The following is a 24,250-nucleotide window of genomic DNA, read 5'->3' as shown; positions in this document are numbered from 1 at the left end:
ACTACTTTACAATACTAAAAACGGCTAAAAAGTTTTCATATCTAAAAATTGACAAATAGGTTTACACTAATTATAGTAATGTTTTTCTAAGCTAATAAACTTGAAGGTCACCAACAGGACGAGTTTATGTACCAATCTTTAGCCTGAAATATAAAACTTTGAGGCAAAAAGCTGTTAAAATTGAGTCTTCACGTTTTCGATCTGTTTGATCCGCATCAGAGTGAAATAATATGCATACGTTCGGTGTTATTATAGTTCAGGTAATGCCAGTTATGTAATACCTGTTCCCATGGGAAAAAGGTGAGGCCAGTGATTGCACTTGTTTGTTTAGGTCTGGACGGAAGCATGCGATGTAGAACGCTTCTTTTATTCTCATTTTTAACCATGAATGGGCAGTGGTTAAAACTTTCCACGAGAACTTGTGGTTAGGGTGTTTTGTGATGTGCTTGGCTGGTTCCGACTGCTTTTTAACATCTGAATGTTCGTTAACACGAACCTCGAGGTTGCGTGCTGTTTCGCCAATGTATGTTTGTCCACAAGTACCCTTGCCTTCATAAATGACGTGTGACAGGTGTGTGTTTTGTCTTTTATCTTGAAGATTGATTCCATCTTGCGTGTTTGCCACATGATAGAGAAGTTGAATCTCCATTTGGTGTACGTGTTAAGTTTCCTTAAGAATTTTCTACTTTCTACTTCATTTGTTCCGCGGAAAGGGAGACGGATTTCGACTTTAGGTCTTTCATCGAACCAGTGGACAGGAATTGTTGTTTCATCGCTTTTTGGGTAGACTACGAGTAGTCCCTCTTTCGCTTAGTCCGTCGTTCGTGACGCGAAGGAAATTCGCGGAAAAAAAATGGCCGCGCGAAATCCTGGGGGCTAGGAGCGCGCGAAAGGACGGACTACCGCCTAAGCTAGACTACGAGTAGTCCCTCTTTCGCTTAGTCCGTCGTGCGTAACGCGAAAGAAAACCGCGAGAAAAAATGATCGCGCGAAATCCTGGGGGCGAGGAGTGTGCGAAAGGAGGGACTACCGCCTAAGCCCAAGAGTTTGCTCTTTCACGGCCGAGTGATTTTTCGGTATAGGATTTCTAATCTTGACGTCCTCTCATTATCGCCTGTTGTCCATAGCCCCGGGAGATATCCTGAATAAAATTGCTCTACTCTACTCTTCAAAAAGCCAGGCAAAAACAAATGCCGTGAGAAGTGTATCTACGTTCAGTATTCGTTCAGCGAAACTACCAAAGAAGTTTTAAAAAGAAGACGGCGAATGAGACATCAGATAACGATTTTCGCTGCGTCTGTAGGTGCAAATCTAAAAGTTCAAATGCAGAGTTTCAACAGAGAATTTACATTATGTCTTTGACATAGGAGATCATCCTACTGCGGTGAAATGTTTGCCGATAGCAGCGGAAAGTTTCAGGTGAATGTCCGGTTTCAAGTGAAAGTCCGGTTCAATCTTTCAAATGGACGGCAGAAAGGTCAAGCTCAGTGAATTCATATTCACTGACTTGGACGATGCTGTTGAGCGGCGAAATCACTAACACGCTTGCAGTCGGGTTGGAGGCGGAAAGCTTTAAAACAAAACACTGGATAAATTTAAATCTTTCCAAAGCCTGTTGGCCGATTCGCAAGAACATTGCGGGTTGCGAAGCGCGATTCCAACGCTTCAATTTGCTCTGGTATCGCCTCCCTTTGCTCCAGTTCCAAAACATTCCTGCAAGACGTCACACGTATCTCGAATGTTGACAAGACGTTGTCAACGCTCCTAACATAAGCCAATCATATTTTTGCGTTGTGAGAGCAACGCATACTTCAAACTCTTGGGCTTAGGCGGTAGTCCCTCCTTTCGCGCGCTCCTCGCCTCCAGGATTTCGCGCGGCCACTTTTGACTCGCGGTTTTCTTTCGCGTCACGGAACGACGGACTAAGCGAAAGAGGGACTACTCGTAGTCTACGCCTAAGCCCGAGAGTTTGCCCTTTCACGGCCGAGTGATTTTTCGGTGTAGGATTTCTCATCTTGACGTCCTCCTATTATCGCCTGTTATCAATAGCCCCGGGAGATCTGAATGAAATTGCTCTACTCTACTCTTCAAGTGGCCGGGCAAAAACATATGCCGTGAGAAGTATATCTTCGTTCAGTGTTCGTTCAGCGAAACTGTCAAAAAAGTTTTAAAAAGAAGACGGCGAATGAGGCCTCTTGTAACGATTTTCGCTGCGTCTAAAAGTTATTGCGAAAATTTCAACAGAGTTTCAACCGAGAATTTACATTATACATTATACATTATACATAGGAGATCATCCAACTGCGGTGAAATGTTTGCCGATAACAGCGGAAAATTTCAGGTGAATGTCCGGTGTCAAGTGAGAGTCCGGTTCAATCTTTCAAATGGACGGCAGAAAAGCCAAGCTCAGTGAATTTATATTCGCTGACGTAGAAGATGCTGTTGAGCGGCGAAATCACTAACACGCTTGCAGTCGGGGTGGAGGCAGAAAGCTTTGCCAAACAAAACACTGGATAAATTTAAATCTTTCCAAAGCGCCTGTTGGCAGATTCGCAAGAACATCACGGCTTGCGAAGCGCGATTCCAACGCTTCGATTTGCTCTGGTACCGCTTCGATTTGCTCCGGTTCCAAAACATTCCTGCAAGACGTCACAGTATCTCGGATGTTGACAACACGTTGTCATCGCTCCTAACATAAGCCAATCATATTTTTGCGTTGTGAGAGCAACGCATAATTCAAACTTTTGGGCTTAGGCGGTAGTCCCTCCTTTCGCGTGCTCTTCGCCTCCAGGATTTCGCGCGGCCACTTTTTTCTCGCGGTTTTCTTTCGCGTCTCGCACGACGGACTAAGCGAAAGAGGGACTACTCGTAGTCTACTTTTTGGGTTTCCAAAATCACGCATAACACTGAGCGTATGTATATTATTTCACTCTGATGATGATCAAACAGATCGAAAACGTTAAGACTCAATTTTAACAGTTTTTTACCTTAAAGTTTTATATTTTACTTTTATCGGCGAAATGTATATATTAGCTTGAAATGATACGTGTGTTTGTGCGCGCGCGTACTTTTTCGTCGAAGCGAGAAGTCATCTTTACTAGTTTATAATGTTGAAGTGGCCCGCGTAAGGTGAGTGTGATTTTTTTCTGTTTTATTGTCAACTTCTCTATTGTGACTTTCGGAGTAATAACAGCTAATTAGTGCCTCGTGCAAGGTAAGTGGAGGTCGGCCAAACAGTTTGGTCGGCCTGGAATGAATTTGATCGGCTATTAACTAGTAGACCGTGCTGAAAAAATCTCGAAAATATCTCTGGTATTTTTCAACCGGAGCACGAGATTCAATATTCTAATCTATTCAACGACTGTTAATACCAGACAACAGAGATGTTCGATTCCAGTTTGAAATTCGACGAAAAAGATCATCTTATTGTATTGGGCAAGATTTCCGTATAACCCCATACATTTATTATGCATACAGTTCTTTGTTTAACTAAACAATAGAGTAAACAATAGTGCTCCTTTGAGACTTATTTGATTTGAATAACTCTAAATTTTACCATTTTTTTTTCTAAGTGTCGCATACTTTTAGACTTTTCCAGTTTTCTATCTAAAATACGCAAAAATGGAACGATTTCTTTGAGACGTAGAATAATTTCTCGAGTTTTAGGTCTAAATTACGGACATCAGATGCGAAATATCATAATTTGGGCCGCATTTACCGTATTTTTAAACTGAACGCAGGCTTAAAACTGCTTAAAATAATAGCGATTTAGACCTGTTCGCTAGTTTAAAAAAGCTTAAAAATACTGCTTTAGGCCTAAGCAAAACCGGCTGCTTGCGGTTAGCGATAATCTGTTGAGCGGGTTAGCCACTATTATACTAATTTTGTAAATGTAAACAAAGTGAAATAAAAATTATAGCTTACCTGTCGCGTCTCTCGGCGTTTTTTTCCCCTTGATTTCCTTCCTCAAGTTCAGACCCATGCGATGAAGCTGTGTATTTTGTTTCTTTCCTCCATGAAGTGGCGATCAGATCATGAACAGTGCATACAGTGTTACAAGGAACAATTTACGCATCTTTGCGCACTTCGTACAAGTCGGCGATATGCTTGATAATGTTTCCAAAAGGATCATCTCCATAGTGCTTACGCCACATCCATTCCTGTAGGTAGCTTTCAAAGAGATCTTTGGATGTTCCTGTACGAGGCATACTTCGTTTGACTCCCCGCCATGTATTTTCAATGCGCTGGGTGTTCGCACCTGTGTCTGGGTCTACGAAGTTTAGGCTGTGGTTAACTGTGAGATGACTATAGCCCTCGTCTTTTAGGCAATCGTAAGCTTTCCACATGTCGCTCATCACGCGTGTCCTCGGCAATATGTGGGCGCATATGATGGGTAAGAGTGTGTCTTTATCCCTTTGCGCTACCGGAACAAGAAAGCAGGCCTTGGTCTCGCGGCAGATGCCGCCAAAGACCCACTGTCCTTCGATGTAACGACCGCGGTTGTACTTCGTTTTGCCAAACTTGGACTCGTCAATCTCCACAGTCTTACCTGGTCCGCCTATTTGCCCCGCATGATGATTCATGATTCTGTCCGCACAAACCTCTCGGCAATAATGAAATCCTCTTTTATTCATACAGTAAGTAGTAATTATCAATGTATATATTCAATACCCTCGGGAATTCCTATTGTCTTCAAAAACAATAGAGCGCATACATAATTAATAATTCTGCATGCATAATAAATGTATGGGGTTATACAGAAATCTTTCCTTGTATTGCGTTGTTTTGTTGAACTGACAGCATGAGTTATTAATGAGTTTGACGAAGCTTTTGAAATATTTGTTTCCCCATTTGTTAGAACTTGCGCTCCGAAATCCTGATGAAAAGTTTTGCATATTAATTTAGAAAGTGCTGTGTAATCATTGTCTACCAGAGGTTGCAGGTGCATGGCGAAAAAAGTTGCTTTTCTGGAACTATCACACCGTTTGGAATGAAAGAGATCTCTTTGGAAAGCTCTTTCAAAGCGCTGGTCAGGAAAATTATCTTCTATGTATTTATCCTAAGTTTACTTTGAAAGTAAGTCTTGCAATTTCTGCATGACTGATTCACACGAGGAGCCATGGCTACTGACAATAATTGCATTCTAACCCGCTCTAAAGTTGTTTCTCGAAAAGTACTGAATGGACTAAAGTGAATAAAGACATCCTTGGAAAGCCCCTTTTAAGCGCCGGACAGTTAGAATTTTTCTTCCTTTTTCCTTACTAATATTGCGCTCCAAAAATCCAGGCGTAAGTTTCTGCATATTTGATCAGCTATTACAATTAAACCTTCAATGTTATTTCGTCATTTAAATTGACCAATCAGGTGTTATTCCTAAATAGCCTCGCAGTTAAAGGAGAAGATCAATCCAAAAAACTTACATTTTTTTCTTCGCCTATAGCAAGTAAATGTTAAGCTTTTCCACTTACCGAGGTTTCAGCCTCTGAAGTGCCCGCAATCCTGAAGAAATTCGTCTAGAAGAAGCGACTTCAGAGGCTGCCATTTTTTAACTGTCCCGGCAGCCAGGCCGTGTTTATGTGACGTCATTCCGTCCGACTCGAAATTGGCTGGAAGGAGAAAAACCAGCTGCTGCAATTGATTTGGCATCCTTCACATGCACAAGGTCAGCAAAATCTGTTTTTTTCCAAGCGATTCTCCACTTCACCATCTTCAATGCTATCATTTCGGAGTTTGGAGCATTTTTGGTTTAAAATAATATGGCGCAAGAACAGCCATAACCCAGAGTGATAGTTAAAAGGCTCTTCGGAAGCCATTTGGTCAAAATCTCTCAGACGGAATGACGTCAAGCGGAAAACGCTGACTGGCTGCTGAGTACTGTTCAAAATGGCGGCAACGATCTTCGAATTTTGGGCTTCTTTGGAGACGAATTTCATAAGGAAAATCTTCACCTTAGAGGCTGAAACTTCGATGAGTGACTAAACTTAGTGCAAACGTTGACAACAATATACGTTTTTTGGAGTGACCTTCTCCTTTAAAATTAGAATTAAAAAGATTATCCTTGGAAGAGACCCATGTGTGGGGGAAGTGTTCTCTCAGATCACATTCTCTATAGGGTTTGACAAAATGGTAACATTTCTGGTCAAAAATACTGAACGTCATGAGGGAAAATTCTTTTGTTAGTTGGAGACGGCGCATTGGATTCATGGTCCATAGATGAACGGCGATCGAGAGCATAAGTGACTGTTATACACTGTCGCGTGCCAATTCAAATCGCCCGTTAGGTATAACCGATTTCTTTAGGTGCAATTAAACCTGATGGTTTACTGTATTCAAATTCTTCAACCGAACACGTGAAGTCAAAATATGTCAAGAGTTCCTCGACGACGCCTGAATATAAAGGAACTGCCTCCTGTGATTTTTCGTGTAAGTATAGGACATAGCACGATTTCTTGGAGTATTTGGGATAAATACCGCGAGTAATATATTTTTGTTTACTACAAGGCAAAGAAATTTCGCATTTTATGTAATACACTTTTTTATAAATTACTCCGGTGATTCGTGAAATAACCGATTTATTTCTCGAGATTCGTGAACATGGTCTATAATTAGCTAATTTTTCGTGAAATATCCAATGTACATAGTAGTCACGCATGCCAGAGCTCGAATGCCTGGTAGGCATGTCATCATTGTTGCGGGCACTGTAAAAGAGGGGAATTCCAATGGCGAGTCTTCTGATGCATCATTCTCTCAACCAATGGGCGTGTGTGTTGAGATGGACAAGAACATCTTCAGTCGTAACAGACACCCAAGTAGGTACCGTTAAGCTTAGTACGTCCACCAAAGGCACCATTGGATTCCTAAAACATCTCTGTTTCTTGTACAAACCCTTCTCAGTCCATCTCAAGCACCAACCAACGGCAAGCTTTCCATAACAAAAGCAATCAGACATGTGGAGGTTTTGCACAGTTACTTGAAAGAAGCAAATAAACGTGTACTCGACCAACTTGGCAAATCGTGCAAGTCTGCTGGTCAACATGAAACGATTTCGCACCAAACAACGTCATTAAAAGACTCGCCAGTGGAATTCCCTTCTTTTACGGTGCCCGCAACAATGACGACATGCCCACCAGGCATTCGAGTTCTGGCATTCGTGACTACTATGTACATTGAATATTTCACGAAAAATGAGCTAATTATAGACCATGTTCACGAATCTCGAGAAATAAATTAGTTATTTCACGAATCACGGAGTACCTTTGTTCACGGATCACGGGAAATAAATTATTTCGTTCACGAATCATGGTAACTAAAAATAGGCGTCACGCTTCACGAAAAAAAACCCATTCCACAACCCTCAAACAACGTCATCAGTCAGCATGATTCTGAATGGCCTCAAAGATCTTCGCAAGTTCGTGACAAGAGCGCTCGTTTGTACGGCCAGTGACGCCAATAATTGCGGAGCGAGGGTGGTTGCAGCTCTTAGTATCTTTACCAGCGTTTTGCGTGCACTGTGGTTTGTGAGGCGTTTACCTTCAATCTCGGCCTGAACAGCCATAGATTTCATGAAGGAATTAATGCTGTGGATCCCTATTCTCTGTCGCTTATACCACACTTGAAACTTCGGGAGCTCAATCACCGCGAGGTAAAATGGCCCACTGCTTTTCATTTCCTCGGGTCTGTGTGGCAGGGACGTCTTCAGAAGTTTGCCTGGACATCTTGGCCCATCAGTTACAAACATTTTCGACTGAACCACTCTTTTTGCGATGGCCACCCTGAAGCGTTTTTGTGGGATTTTCTTCGTACGTGATGTACTCGACGCCATTGTCGTACGGTCTTTGCTGAATGAAAAATCTTCGACTTACACATCTTCAGCGTTTACAGCTTTTGATGCACGGGGACGTTTGCCGTAGCTCTGTTCACGGAGGAGGCGAGCTTTCCCTTCGAGTATTTTGCGGCAGTTGATAAACTCTCTGTCCCTAGGCCTGGCAATGGAAATGCCGCTGCCTGCTTCCTTGAAATGACGGTCCAGGGACGCTATCATTACCCGCAAACTGTCTGGCTCGTAGTATGAACCATCCTTCTTTTTCACCTCGGCGAAAAACTTCTGAAGCCTCTCGTCAAGTTCCTTACAATATCTGAACTGTATCCTTTTTCTTCAGAACAGCCCGTATGGTCCAAACACTAACCCAGGTCTTAGCGCTTTTCTTTGTGTTCGAATTTTCGGCATTTTCCTTAAACTGTTGTAAATCGTTCGCGTCACAATCGGGGAAACTATCCACCATTGATTTAAAATTAGAAACAATAATTTTTCAGTTACCATGGAAACTGGATGTAATTTTTACATGTAGGTATTTCAAATTTGGCACACACTACTATTTATGGAATCTTACTCGTCCTCGCATGAATACTATTAATAGTAAAAATACTACATAATTGCTATATATATAAAAGAAAGTGGACTGGATTAGACCCGAAAAAATTTTCAGGTTTGAACGGGATTCGAACCGACGTCTTTTGCGATACCGGTGCAATGCTCTCCCAACTGAGCTATCAAAGCCACGGTCGTGTGTGGGTTGGCCCATTATGTTCAGTGGACCTAATACTCGGCTCAAGTATGTAAATTCCGTAGTAAACATGTCCAACAGTAGCAATTAGGATGCTGTCGCGTAAGAACGGATAAGGCAAATTTTGGACCTTCACCGATTGGCCTAATTTTTTCAGTAAAAGTCAACCATTATATCCAGGATACAAACATTACACTTATTTGGATTAATTCGATTTTTTTCGTTTTTTGCGAAACGGTTTTCAAGGTGACCTCAAAGCAGGCTAATTTGCCTTCTGAGACTCTGACATTTAGCTATAAATGTCGGACGTTGGGCCAATCTTCCGTGAGTGTCACATCAGTGATTCCCGTGATACTCACGGGAAGATCGGGAACTAAACCACCTTTTGTAAACACAAAATGGCCGTGGCATTTATCAATCCTTCCTTGGATCCCTGGATGACAGTCAATCTCGTTCCCAGAGCCCACGTGTCTTTTGGTCAGCACCAACCAAAAGTGTGTGTGTATCGAAATATGTGACCGTCACGGGGTGTAGACAAAACCTGGAACCCCTTCCTGGACCCCCCCTCCTCTTCTGGACCCCCTTCTGGACCCCTCAATTTTTTCGGTGAAAAACAAAATTAAAGTCGTACATAATACGTGTGCTAATTACCACCGCCTCTTTCGCACTTTAGTTTCCTTCAATTCAGCGTTCAGCTCGAAAGAAGGAGTTCCCCTTCACGCAATGCATTTCCAAGATCTCGTTTCATATTTCCGAGGGGAATAAGGAACTTTTTAGGGACCAGCTACTCGGACAATTTCTGCAAAACTTGTCATTTTCAAGTTGCATGAACTCCCGCAATTTGTTTTCCGCCATCTTGTTTTTTTTTTTTTTTTCGCTGACCAGTACAATCGAGGAAGCATGGAACTTGGGTCGAGCGGACCGAACTTCAATCAATGCTAAAAAACTTCAATTAGAATTTTTAAGCAAGCAAAACTCAGTTTAGTGATTGGCTAGGTAAGGGCTTCAAAATCCCAGCTTATGAGAAAAATCGAATTTTCGAAATAAAATCAGTGGTCGGTTTTTACAGAGACAGCCTCTTAATTACTACTGTTGGACATGTACTATTATGTTAATTAGTTGGTTTATATAGAGTTCCCTTGAAGTCGCACGTGCTTTCACAATACTAAGTGTTTTTCAGTAAGAATTTGTTTGCGTGTCTATACAAGTGTTCGCAAGTTCTGATCTTTTGTTAATGGTGGCTTGTTCTCGTTTGCATATGATGTAGAAGTTTTCTAGAGTGGATCTTTTAGTTGCGTTGGAGTATGACTGCACCCTGTCCAGAATTTTCCATCTGATCTTATAGTCTACCTTGGCTTTCTTTAACTGCCATACATGTTTGCTGAGCTCAGTTTGACTACTGTATGTTTCCTTTCTAAACGATTGTTTATGGTTGGCGTATCTAAGCTTGAAATCTGTGTCGGTTAATCCCAAGTAGCATTCGCTTCCCTGCTCTGTTGTTACGGTGGCCTAACTGGTATACGATCCCTTTTGTGAGGCACTGGTTTTCTAACGGGCAGTCCTCTTTCTTGCGGCAGTTGAAAAGACTGGCGTCGCTTATGCTCTCACTTGGGTTGGTTTGCTTAAGCAGGCGCTTGTTGTGTGCTTCGATTGTGCTCTTGACATTGGGCATACAGCTGCAAGGTTAGTTTAAGGGTGTTGCGGTTGAATATATAGGTGTTAGGGCGTGTCCTCTGGGGAAACACTCGCAGACAATACGCAAGAACTTCTTTCCCAGGTTAGTTTTCACTCTCGTTTCGACGGGGAAATTGTACTAAGAGATAATTCTTTTTAGTTTCCTGCGGGGTTTTTCCCTGATGTTTTTCGGGTTGAACCTCAGTTTGTATGCATAATTAATGTGTGGGGTTATACGGAAATCTTGCCGGTTGCTCTTTGCCTGTACATGAGATGGTACGTTTCCAGGCTTCATAAAAGGGTAGTGTTTTCCGGTGTTAAGGTCCAGGGTCACGTCTAAGTAATTTACCACCTTTTTGTTCACTTCAATGGTTATTTTCAGGTTTTTGTTGGCGAAACGTTTGCATATTTGCTTCTTGGTACGTTCGCTGGTGCGTGTGGGCCCCTGGGATTTTGCGAGTCCATCATCTCTGTATAATCCTATTGTGTCACCGCAAATTCTCTTTAGTATGTTGAACATCTATACCACGACCAATTCACACGACTCAGCGCCGTCGTAAGATCCCATTGTTACATCGAATAGACCGTCGCATGCACCTTTCTTTACCCATGGGGCGTTTGAGGTGTGTGGTTTGCGTGCATAATGATCTGTCTTTCCGATGGTGAGATGTTTACATACTTTGCTGTGAAATCGATGACCTCGATCAGCAGTTTTGCCGTAATTGATGGGAAGAAATCTGACGCTTGATGTAAGATTCTTCCCGGCTGGCGATTTTGCGACCATCACTGAGCCCCTGTACACTGTATTGCCTAGGAGAATTTTATAACGCTAAAAGCTGGGAGCCATGCCAAGCCAAACTACGCAGACTAATAATAATAATTTAATAATAATAACGAAAAAATTAACAGGATGACCCATCAATGTATTAAACACTTTTATCAGAAGGGTCCTATTAAAGAAACCATAGTGAAAATTAGGTAAAAAAGGTAAGTCAATTACCCCAACCAAAAGTCGTTTCCCCTCCTCAGCCAAACACTCGAGCTATCCGATTTTTCGAAACAATTTTCGTTTCCCTTGGAGGTTTGGAAAATCGGGATTTCACTGTATTGACCCAGTACTAACCAAACTTTCCTGGCATGTAAAACATCCAAACTGTTTATTTAAGTCATAATCACATCTTAGTCTTGACTGTCCTATCCTAAGTCTGCTAAGTAATGACTGTTTGCCATATTAGATCCATCATCTTGGATTTCTGATAAGTTTTTTTCAGAAATGTCAGCTCCAAAATTGATCTCAAACTATCAGAAAAAAAAAAAAAAAACTAAACGCAAACACAGAAACTTTGAATATTTTCGAATAGGATAAATCTAAAATCTCAGTACAACAGATCGTAATTTATAGAGGGAATGGTTATGAAGCCCGGCAAACATCAAAGGAGCAAACAAGATGCCAAGATTTGTGTTGGAAGGTCCACGACCGTGCACAATCTTTTATTTTGCGCTCATACACTATGAATGAGTTACGTCACTAAAACGTTTCTATTGGTTAGTTCCTCGGACGGTAGTAAACTACGGTGGAACCCCGCCTCACGACAAGTCCGTTAACACGACCACCTCGTTATTACGGCCACTTTATTCTGGCCCAAAAAAAAGAGCTCAGTCAGTCATTTTCTTATTTAAACAACCCCTTCGATACGACCACCCCGTTAATGCGACCAATTTTCCATGGCTCGAAGGTGGTCGTATTAAGGGGGTTCCACTGTATTCGTGTTTTGTGCACCATCAAGACCGAAAAACCGAACAAAAACATACAGCAAAGAACTTTGTCGAGTTTCATAACCATCCCCCTCCATTACTATGAACAGATATTTTAGTTTCAAAAAACGCTAATTTTCAGTGAATTACCCTTCGAAAACACGGTTACCATAGAAAATTGAAGGCATGGTTTGCACTTGACAAAACCGCGGGCACTTCATGCAACCGCCCACTGTTTCAAAGTCAGCACGGGACCCTCTTCCCTGCACTCCTCCATTCCCGGTCTGGATAGAACAGGTATCGATTCACACGATAATAAATTACTACAGTTAATAACGTCAGCGGTCATCCACAGTATGATAAGGTTGGCTTTTCTTTATCCTCTTTTTCAAAGCTGATCAGACATTTTTTTATCACTTTTTAGAAATGAAATACATAAGAAGCTTTTCTGATTTCCGAGCATTACTAGTTTTTTAACATTAACAATGAATTCCGGATTTGAAACAAACAAACAAAAAAAACAAAAAACAAAAAAAGCACACACACATATGAAATAACAATACCCTGTGAACAGCCTCCGCTCCTCAAGAAAACTCGGAGAGGCTTAGCGCTTGTGTGTTGCAGTATTATTTCACAGATGAGTTTGGGGACGGCATTTGTCTTCTTTGCTTTTCTCGCCCCGGGGCTTTTGGCTAACTTATTTGTCTCCACCCCGGGTAAGTTGCCATCTTTTTTAAACAAAATGGTAACGTTTGGGAGATGGAATTGACTGATGCATAAATTATCCACGCATTAAAACTGTTGTGGACTGCGCAAGTCCTTGCGTAAGCCTAGATGTCAGTTTGAAACTTGATTGACAGATTTGACTAAATCAACATAAACGAGCAAGAGCAAAATCTTAGGTTCAGAAGTGTAAGCCGTTAAGAAGTGTAAGAAGTGTAAAATCTGTAAGAAAAGGTAATAAAGAAGAAGCTTAAAAAGAAGACGTTGTCGTCCATTTGTAGAACAGGTCGTTCTCAACCCCGCTCCCCCCCCCCCCCCCCGCCCCCCGATCTTTCTTTTACACAGGCTAAAGTAACACTGACAGCTACCAATGTAGTTTATTTCCAAGTATAATTGCTTGTCGCTTGTTAACAAATGGTGGAAAACTGCGTGTCTATATCTACATGTCGCGAAAGACTGTGACACATTTTGCTTTGAACAGTCACTTCATCAATGCCGCTAAATGTATTTGCAGAATGGGAGCATAGCAAAATTTGATATCTAAATTGCAGTTAAAAATAGTGTCCAAATTCGTATGATGAGATCGGCTGACATCAATAATCGAGATACTTGCATGTTTAACTTACTCTGGGTTAAAACCCCCATATTTTGCTGAAAATAGTAAATATTAGGTTAAAAATACGATTCACAATGTAGATCTCATTTACAGTTTATTAAGTTTATTCTCTCGAATACGCGTCAGTAAGTAAATATATACAAACAACGCAGAAATTATCACTGCATGCTTCTCTCTCTTAACCTATATACCCGATATTGCACATCGTCAACACTGAGCTCCATTTCCTGGAAATAATACACAGAAAAAATAATTGCATATTTTGACCACTTCATTGAAATAATTTACATGAAAAATCTAGAAAGAGCTACCTTATACATATACACACCTCCTCAAAGGTTAAATGCACGCGATGGTAAGAAATAAGTACTTTGTCGTCTCGTTTTCCTCATCTTTTTATTGACGTTTATCTTTATGTGAGATCAAAATTGTAATCCTCCGCTTAGTATTACAAGGATTTTGGAATACACCCAGATAACATTCCCCACATAAAAGTATAATGTTGTCCTACATGTATTATTTTCAATACCATTCGGCTTAAAAAGGTCAGACAAGGAATGGATTCTTAAATTTAAAAAAAAAAAAAAATGTCAATTTAACTTTTGGGGCGTGATGGTTGAACTACTTACCACTTTAAAGTAATCGAATGCATGTATACAAATATCATAGGAAATTTTGTTCTTCCATATTGAGAATTTCCAAACCTAAGCACCTTGTGTTCCAACATTAAAAGTCCTTTATCCGATTTTTCTCATTACTTTAACTGCTTATTTTCTTCCAAACTTTCGCTCTGGTGTCAATACTTCACGATTCAGTGTCGGCCTGTACAAGCAGAAGTGTCTCATATGGTCGTCACGTTCGGTTTATCGCCCGTGTTTAGTGTCAACAGAGAGTAACTCTTGTCTCGCTCCGGTGCGGTCTCAAGCTGCAAGTTCACTTAAAATCTTTGGGAACTCTCTCCCAAAGAACTCTCCGGTCTACTTGCAGTTAATTATCTTACAGCAGCTGAGCCAAAGATGACGATGACATGGCCGTGAAGAGGCACTTCACCAACTTCAATAAGAGTGAAACCATGATGAAAAATCCCAGTGTAACAATCATCAAACAATATTCTAGGATAAATTCTTGTGTTGAATATCCCCTGATATGGAGGCATCTGTAGAAAGGCTGAGAAGGAGGGAACGGAAAGGAATTCCCTGTGTTAGATGAATGCGTCGGCGTCAACCTGTCCATCCTAGTCAACTTATGGTGACTTGCAATCAAGTGGTCGGCGTTAAAATTGGATTTTGTTTTGTCAGGCCAGTGCTTGCAGCTTCTGTGATCAGCGTTTGCTTCTTGTGACTGAGTATTAAATGTGTTCCAACCAATTTATAACACAAAAACACAGGAAACATGAGCTGCAGTATAATAGCTTCACGGGATGTTAATGAACTTCCGCCGATGGTTGCAGTACTTGGCGGATGTACTTCAATAAAATCAGTGTCAGATTTAAGGGAAAACAGATTTAAGGGAAAACAGATTTAAGGGAAAACACGTTCTGGGATTAGCACAAATACCAAATTGGTTTTTGCGGATTTTGTTTTCTTCTAGTTTAATCTGTATTATTGGTCAAAGAGACAAGTAAACAGAATTTTCTCTCCCTTGATAATACTAAATAATAAATATGCTTGGAATACATAATATTATGCTTTAGTGTGACGTCTTCGCTCTTCATTCTTTTTGAAGTTATCTTTGCAGAGTTAGAATATTCGAAGCAGCCAGTACGTCTCCCCTTTCTTCCTCTGACAGTCGCTGTCCATTTTTAAACTGCATCAGGAACATTTGTTGTTTTTCGTGTTTGGAAAATTGCGAATTATTAGAATGAACCCTATATAAATAGTACAATCTTAAAGCCATTTAACGAAAGCGAAAACTGATAGAGATCAGGTCATATGGGTTGAAGTAAACACCAATTCTAATCGGTCCATTTATCGGTGATGGAGAGTGACACGCAAAGACCCTTCAGGGCTATAACTGCGTATTATCAAGAACAAAATTGTGAAATAATCAACTTTTAAATCGTAACAATCGATGGGGCCCCTTATGTATCTTTTGTGAATCGCTCTTTTAAATGTTGCACAGATAAGCTATACTTTCTAGAATGACCGATGATGACCTTAGAACGTAATGAATAGCTCATCGGCTACCAGTCACGTACACATTCAATTATTTCCGTGTGAACTATTCACGCAATGTTTAGAAGTCGCAGGTAAGAACTATCTAGACGAGTCACTCACTCATTCCACTCATTTAGTTGGGATTAATGTAAGCACAGTAGTTATTGTTAATTTCCTAATCACTTGGACGAGCAAAAACGTTCATTGAGCTTCACCGTACGCCATCTTGGTTTGATAAGCAAGTACAAGAGAAAAAAGCAGCATGTCACGAAAAGAACAATATGAGACGTGATAAGTGTTAACATTCATGAAATACCTGAGAAAACTAGCAACATCTTCTCATAGACGATGAAAACCCTTAATAACGTTTTTGAGTGAACGGTCAGGGGAGTTTCACAGCCTATATGAGAGAGTGCCAGAGTCCCTTTGTTTGTCTGCTTTGCTGTTTGAGCAAATTCGAATTCTCCAGTTTTGGAGAGTGACGTGATGTCACTAGTCTAACCAGCACGTTTTGAACTGTGTCTATTCTGACAACGTGATTTAGCAGAACAAGAAGTGGAAGATCGAAGAGTTTCATAAGCGGGGAATGTAGCTTCATCAGTCACAAAAAAAGGGCACAATTGCTCGTTATTTATTTGCAGGTGAAAACAACGATCCACTGTTGTCAAAATAATACTTAGAAATTTATACTGCTCCTGGCATATAATATGTGTGTATTTTTTTCTTGGGAAGAATTAAAAGCAAGTCAACAAGATTACAAGGAAATTATCAAAATCAGGGGTCTCCTTATAAAATCACATGTTGGTAACATCTGCAAAAGCACGTTTGAAATTTGTTTTACGAGTTGTTACTTATTACCCATATTAATTTTAAAAAGATTGAAAACGGCAACCTGCTCTTACAAATAGACTAATAGACACGTTTGGCCAATTAAAATTAAACAGTTTTCATCTTTTTAGTCCGTGATTTTGTAACGTACTTACACGCACTAATCTTGTTTGCATGTCAAAGCACTCACACATGCCTGGTACCGTAGAATGGCGAACGTAACAGCCCCCTTCCCTCCCCCCCCCCCCCCAAAAATAAGGACACCCCGAAAGTAACGTTAATTTTTCCCTCGCTATTGAACCCCGAAAGCAACGTTCCCCCCGAAGATGCGGATGGAGCACTTTGACTGCAGGACTGAACGACTTGAAGAGTTATTTGTGATTTCATTTCCAACTTGACTGAATTTTTCTTGAAACTATGATTTAGGGACCGTTCATTTTTTATAAGGTAGGGGGGGCTGGTGGGATTTGGGGGGGGGGCATGCGAAAATAAATGGCTTTCGAGGGGGGGCCATCCCAAAAAAATAAGGGAAAAAGGGGGGGTCACGTGAAATATTTTAGTAAAACTTTAAAATGGCATGATGTTTGAATATCAAAAAAATTGCTATAGAATAAACATAGAAGGCAGGATACAAATTTATTATAAACTTTCCATTTGCTTTAAAAAAACGCTTGGCGACAAAAAGCATTTGTAGCTACTGAAAAGAAGTATTTAACACTGTTATTTTCGAATGCAACTTTCACTGGCAGTCATCTTCATCTTCGCTGTCGTCGAGTTCTTCGTCGCCGCTTGTGCTGCTATGGGAGTCTCTTTCACCAATGCTGCAAGAAGCAGCAATGCTTTCCGTCAGAGTGTACTCTTCAGGGTACATGAAGGTGTAAACATAATCTCTGACTTCCTGCTCAAGGTTGGTGGTGATTCTGCTTCTTGCAGCATTGGTGAAATAATTCCCTGTGCGATGTATGGCCCATCTCTTCTAAATAACGACGTGGCAACATGCTCAACTTCAATAAACTCTTCCGGGACGGCCGTTCTAGGAGGGTGCACAAGGCATTGCGGAAGATCATTTCCTAGCGGGTTTCCAACACAGATTCCATAAACTCGTTGGACGTTGTTTTCAGTCCGCTTCCTCTTTCTTTCATTTGACTTTCTGCGGTTTTCTTTTGTCCTTCTCCTTTTGTTGATGTGCTGTTTGAGTATGCCCTTGAATATGCTGTTATAATTGCTCTTCTTATTTTCTAGTGCTTCCATGTCCTGCGTGACCTTCGTCAACTTAGCTTCTATAAATTTGATCTGTTTTACATTAAAACTGTGGGCAAATTCTTCGCCCTGCTTTAAAGCAAGTCCATTGCACTGAAAGAGTGTGGAATCGTGGCATTCAACTTTTCCACCATTGCTCTGTGTTCTTTGATGGAGAAGTTCAGTTTTCTTCCATCACTGGGCTTCAACTGGTACCCTGGCATGGAAAACTCGCTCACTCACTCGCCCTTTCTGAACAGCCATCCGCACTTAGAAAGATTGCTTCTTTTGCTTGTAAGATGTCAAACTGCCTGGATCGTTCAGCTGTAAACCTTTTCTTAAACGACTCGTCGCTTTCGCCATTATTGCGCATTTTGGAATGAGCCTCTTTCATGATTATTATGGACGTGCCCCGTTCTACATCGTGCAAGACATAGCAGCACTCAACTAACGTCAAGGAGCTTAAAGCAAAAATACGCACTCAACGTATAGCATCAACCCCATTTTAAAGACGGGGTTTGCAAAAGAGGAGGAAATAAAAAGGAGGAATAAACCTATACATCGAGCGAGAGAAACACAAGCTCGATCAGATAGCTGCAAGAAACATAGGAATGTCTCTAGACAAACGTATAGCTTTCTCAAAGTAAAGCTACGGCGTCTCCGAAGGAAATCGTAGGAGAACAAATATGATATCCGTGATAACGATCTACCTACTGTGCTTGCAAACAGTTCTAATCACAGCCGGGCCCGGCGTCACAATATAGAATGCAAGTAAGCAACATGTTCACGGTAAATTTCATATTTTGTCTCTCAAAAGCAAATTCATGGAGATTTAAAAGCATATCTTGCAATAGAAATGAGCCTAAACAATGCATAAACACATGGCAAATTACAGGTGTCAAACTCAACGAGTCGACATGCAGATAACAGCGGAAACCATGCAGACCTATGACCTGTAAAAATTTGCCATAGCACGATCTAACGGTCATGCACGATCTAAGTTTATTCTCAAATCAAAGTTTGTGGTGGATTATCTTCAGCATCTTGAAGTGCTGGAATTTAAAAGGAAAAGGAGAGCAGAAGAAAAGGCAAAGTTAAGTAGGGACGCAAAAGATAAATCATATGAGGATTATCCTTGGACTGAGTTGTGCGAAGATCTAACCAAGCTTAAAAAGCAACGTGTTCCAGAACAAAACAAGTACTCAAACCACCACGGGCTGAAGCAGCATTTGAAAAGCAGCAAGAGTGAGAAAGTAAAGGCAATTGTAAGACATTCATGCTTGCGGCAGAAGAGTCCTCTCAGAGCTGGCCAACCAACACTGAGAAATGCCAGGACATTGACACAAAATGACAACAGGGTAAGTGCTGACAGCAGTGAAACGGATGAAAGTGACAGTGATGAGTATGACAGTGATGCCATTGACTCTAGGGGAGAAGATGACTCAAGTGACGTCATTCTTGCATTCATCAATTCAGATGAGGAAGATACCAATGAGAGGCCAAATGCCACACGCTCAGGGCGAGCCATAACTAGGAGATCCGAAATTGACTTCTCTTTCTTTTGACTTGTTTTTTAAACAACAACTCTCTGTAGTATAGGGATTGTAAATATTGTCTTCATAGTGAGCACAATAACGTGAAGTAGGGGGATAATAGAGAAATATTAAAAAAGTTGAAATCTAAATATTGTTTGTTCAATTTTTTTTTGGGGGGGGGGGTCATCCCAAAAAATGACCGCTATAAGGGGGGGTCATGTGAAAAAATTGGTAAGCTGAGGGGTGGTCATGCGATTTTTAAATGGTGCTTCCCAAATCCCACCAGCCCCCCCTCCCTCATAAAAAATGAACGGTCCCTTATGAGCTGCATTTGTCCACCGGCAGAGTAAAATGATATACTAGTGTAATCAGTTGTTTCGCGATATAATGCGATATAATAGTTTGGCGCTTCAGTACCAACATTTGGGACCTTTTTTGTTTATACAGTCTGCTTTGCTGATGTAGGTAGTTAGGAACACATATAAATGGAACTTTTAATTTCACGTGTTATGCGTCCACTTTGTCTGAATTGACTGTTACCGTACAAACGTTCTTTAACCATCCGAAAGTAAGGGCGTAAGCCGTGACGGCTCCTTCTGCCTGCTAAATCCTGAAGTAACGGGGGCCGTTACTTTCGGAATTCTACGGTACAAACTTTTAAAAACGGGATTTATATTTCATCAATGTGGAAAAGGTTTGCATGATTATTCGTTATATACAAGTAGATATTTCAGCCGTATAACAAGCTTTCATTGCGGTTGAAATTCAAAACACCATAATGATGGGCTTATGACGGTACGTGCGTTAATCATGAATTTGAAGGGTTCCCGCAAGCCAGCAAGTCACTAAAACCGACTCGTATTGTTGTAACCCACTGTGCTTTCTGTGTTTAAAATCATTCTCGCGGGCATTAGCCACGCCCCAGGGCACACAGCAAGATTAAGTATCTTGATCTTGATCTTAGCTTGTAGCCACCAGATGAACATATCCGGCTTAAGTGCTTCAGTGATGATGGAGGACATTTTAGTTGATCAAGAGAGTTCTTTCTAAACAGGTCACTTATGCGGTCTTAAGCTTCTTAGCCGGATCAACCCAGAATCTCAAAAGGAGGGCTCATGTGAAATATTTGTTTTTTATTTTTTAAACATGAACAGTGAAATCAAAAAGAAGAGAAATATTTGTGTTAACGGTGCTGCACAGAAGCTTCAACGGCTGAAGAAGAGCAGAAGTTGGCGAAATGTCATTTTTCGTGTTCGAAAGTTAACCATGGTTAGTTAGCTCCAGACAATCAAGGTATTCATTGTCGCATAGTTTTCTTTCATCTCGGTAAAACATCTGCATGTCTATAGTTTGATGTTGGTAACATGTATCAAACATGGAGACCGGAGAGGTGTCTCGGTTTCAGTGCACAGCACATGCTCAGGTCTTTTAGACTTACCTTCGAAGGCATGCTATGCCTGGTATATTCATTTGAGAATCTTCAGACCTCTGAATTAGATAATGTTTTAGAGTCGCAATCATTGCCGTCGAAACACACTGATTATGAGAGACTTACATAAAGCGGACAGCTAAATCATATATATGAGTTTGTGTCCGTACCAGATTCCAACAGTATTTTAAAGCTGGGGAGGAAAAGAAGGGTTGTGGTCAAAAATGTTGTAAAAGTTGCTCAAAACCAGACATAACTAATCGATGATCAATGACATCAATTGGTAATCAATGAGCAATCCATGAGTAGTCGGTTGATTAGTCATTGATTATTGGCGATGATCAATGAGTAATCGATGAGTAATCGAAGCCCAAAAGTTTTGTGGCCTATCGATTACTCATCGATGACATCGATTACTTATTGATGTAATTGATTACTCGCCGATGACCCATCGATTACTCGTCGACTACTATACTGCGCACAAAAGACACTTTTCTTGTTTTCTTGTACCATTTTTTTTCGTTTGAGATTCTTTTATCTGTGTTAGACCCATTTTTCCTTGTATCTGAAGTTCCTGTTGACGATGTCGAGAAGAAAAGTGCTAATCACAAATACAGATGATTCTCAATTGTGGAATATTTCACTTAACCCAACTCTTTATTTAATAACAAAACAACTGAACAGTAACCAACCGATCTGAAAATGAAACTAACAAGTACGCTGACAAGAATCGACTATGTGGTTATTAATTTTTTTTTTTTGTGGGTGTTTGTCAGCAAAGTAAACTGATTACTGAATGATTACTCAATGCAATCAATGATTACTCAATACAATCAATGACTAATCGATGACCAAAAATTTTGTGGCCCATCGATTAGTCATCAATTACTCATTGATCATCGGCAATAATCAATGAGTAATCAACTGATTACCTATCGATTACCTATTGATTACTCATTGATTTCATTGATGTCATTGATGTCATCGATTAGTTATGTCTGGTCAAAACTGGAGTCAAAATTAAAGTTGCTCCAAAAGTTCACGCTACTTTATTCATATTGCTGGTTTTCAGTGTCACGCAATTCAAAATAAAAATCCAAACCGGTCAATAGATAAAGTCCAGAATCTGGGAAATGAAAGAAGGTAAATATGCAAAGACTCTCGCCAGAATTCTGGTCACAGCAATTTTTCTTGTGCGAGATATGAGGAGAAATTTCTTTCCCAAATTTATAGAGATTTGTATGGAGAAGCCATGCTGGTGCCCATCCGTATGGGCACCAAACCAACAGAAATATCTGTCACTGAGTTTTGCTACAAAAGCGTGAATTTATCCCTCGAGGAACTCTAAAACATTAAAACAATATTTTTTCTAAGACACGAACTGTTCAGATGGCCAAGTTCCCCGAAATAAGTCACTTTTTTAACCATCAGGAAAGCTCTCTAGGCCGTCATGTAAATGCCGCGTCACGCAAAAGCTTAGAAATTTAAGCGTAGTGTATCACAAAACCAAGAAGCCATTCGGAGCGAACATTTGTATGAATATTAGTTTTCAGCTGTTCTTATACACCATTAAAGTAAAATCTCAGGAAGATCAATAGTTTTGTAGTTCGAATTTTAGAGACGTCATGTGAAAACCAGCTATAAAAGCTTTGAAGTCTTCATTTCCTAAACTCCTAGTAGTGTCACCATAAATACTGAGCTAAACGATCAAGGGAAACAAACTGGCAGATCATATTCACCGAGTAACCGCTGGAAAATTGACCCAAAGTTTGTGGGCGAATGGCTACTGTCTTACATGTGGCGCACGAACTACGGAGTCAAAAACGAAGCGAAATGCCTTTCAATTTTCAAGAGACTTGTCATTATCAGCTGAGGTTGTACTGGATATCCTCTGAAAATGCTGAAATTCATTTCTGGCTCAACAAAATTATCTGAAGTTGCTCAAAAGTTGCTCGAAGCTGGGCTCAATGCAAAAAGTTGTTAAAAGGTTGACAAGCGCAAATTATATTATTTTATTCTTAAAGCTGAGGAAAAAAATAAATGAAATTTAGTAACAATCGTCATTAATATTGTGTAACATAATATGTATTTTCACTAGAATGGGCCCAAGTCGCTAGTGGCCGAGGCCGGCCCGTCTCATGCCCCCAATTCACCAGTTCAACATAATGGCATCAACCAGATCAAGAATAGCCTGCGAACGCAGACGTATTTCTGGCGAGACAAGCGACAGTCAGAAATATGCCTGCGTTCGCAGGCTAGATCAAGAAGTGGTGAAAACAATTTGAAAGCAGTTCCATTTATTATTACGTCCATCCCCGTCGCCTTGCCAATATATTGAGAAATCAGTAGATAATGAAATGACAACAAGAGAGCCTTGATTATATTTTCCCGATAGATGCTATTTCTAGCATCAACAACTATCACTCTTTATACAATAACCCAAATTATTCTCGCATTTTGATTGGTTCTCGCCTATGATATATTAGAGGACAAACGCACGGTTGACGTCATCATTACAAAGTTTTTCCCTTTGTGTTTTAAAATGGCGGAAAGTTTTGAGAATTAAGATAATATTTTACGTAACTGGGCAAAAGATAAGGTACAAGAACGTTTTGTCGAGGCATTGAACCGGTACGAGAAGCAGGAAGAAGGAAAAAGTCCTTGTTTTAGAAAATGACTCAGAAAAAATACTCGAGCAGTCTCATTCGGCAGTCGAGCGAGACCAAACTAAACACAAAATTGGTCTTAACGTAATTAACATTGCGTTAAGGTAGGAAACCATTGCTTTGTCTCGAATTTAACAAACGCAATAAACAAAACGTTTATGAGATTAATTTATTTAGAAAATCCTCATTCTCAAAATAATTGTTGACACAGATTGATGTCGGGAATGAATCATCAAAACATCACTTCTTAAAATCAGTTAAAATAGACACATAACCTTGCTTTCCGACGCGAATGTTCCAGTCCGTTTCAGGGCACAGCGGCAAACAGTATAGCTCACTACAGCTCACGGCCAACTGTATCGCAGCTGTAAGGTGTCTCCGACACTATATCAAACTGATTTGAAGAATCACCAACTACAGACGACACAAATTTCCAACGAGACTAACGTTCCTTTCATTCAAAACTAGAATGGAATGGCCTCCAGTGTTGACCGTAACCGTAAGTTTTCAGAGCGTGTTTTTTCAACTCCTGCATTATTCAAGGCAACATCCAAGCTTTCGGCTCACAGGACTGCTCTGACGACAAAAACTGACTTGACTTTTCCAGTATTTTCTCTAAGATTTGTAGATTTTGTAGTTCAATTCTACTTTCGCTGTAAGTTTTCATTCCACGAGAAGCGACTTTCGAGTCAAGTTTGACAGTGGCGTGATTTTCGTGGACCAATCGCAATTCTCTGCTACGCATAGCAACCAATGACCATGCTGTTTACAGGGGCATGTACCAACCTATCTTAAAAGTTTACTTAAGCTTACTAGCGACACTCATTCACGGCAGACTAGGTATGCCAACTTCAATATTGCTCGCCCTGTTATCAAACGTAAAACTGAAGGAGGAAGAACATTTACTGTGACTGCTTGTCAAGGCCGGCTTGCGAGTTATGGTGAAGAGCTTTATCTGTAGTAGTTTGTTTCTTTATTATTTAAAACAAATAGATTTCATGTTGTCGTGGGTCTGTTCAGTAATAGATCACAGAAGACGTCAAAATGTGTTAAGAACATCATTGA

General features: G+C 40.5%; 1 long non-coding RNA gene across 1 annotated transcript in view; it reads right to left on the bottom strand.

Annotated features, from left to right (window-relative positions):
• Positions 1-24,250, bottom strand: part of LOC149105128 (uncharacterized) — an 88,294-nt gene that overhangs the window by 57,574 nt on the left and 6,470 nt on the right. The gene's annotated exons all lie outside the window — the stretch shown is intronic.

This window comes from Orbicella faveolata, unplaced genomic scaffold (assembly GCF_042242905.1).
Source record: "Orbicella faveolata isolate gen_17 unplaced genomic scaffold, um_ofav_v1 contig_34, whole genome shotgun sequence".
Lineage (NCBI taxonomy): Eukaryota > Metazoa > Cnidaria > Anthozoa > Scleractinia > Merulinidae > Orbicella > Orbicella faveolata.
The sequence above is the reverse complement of the archived record's forward strand: the minus strand, read 5'-3'. Positions and strand labels throughout refer to the sequence as shown.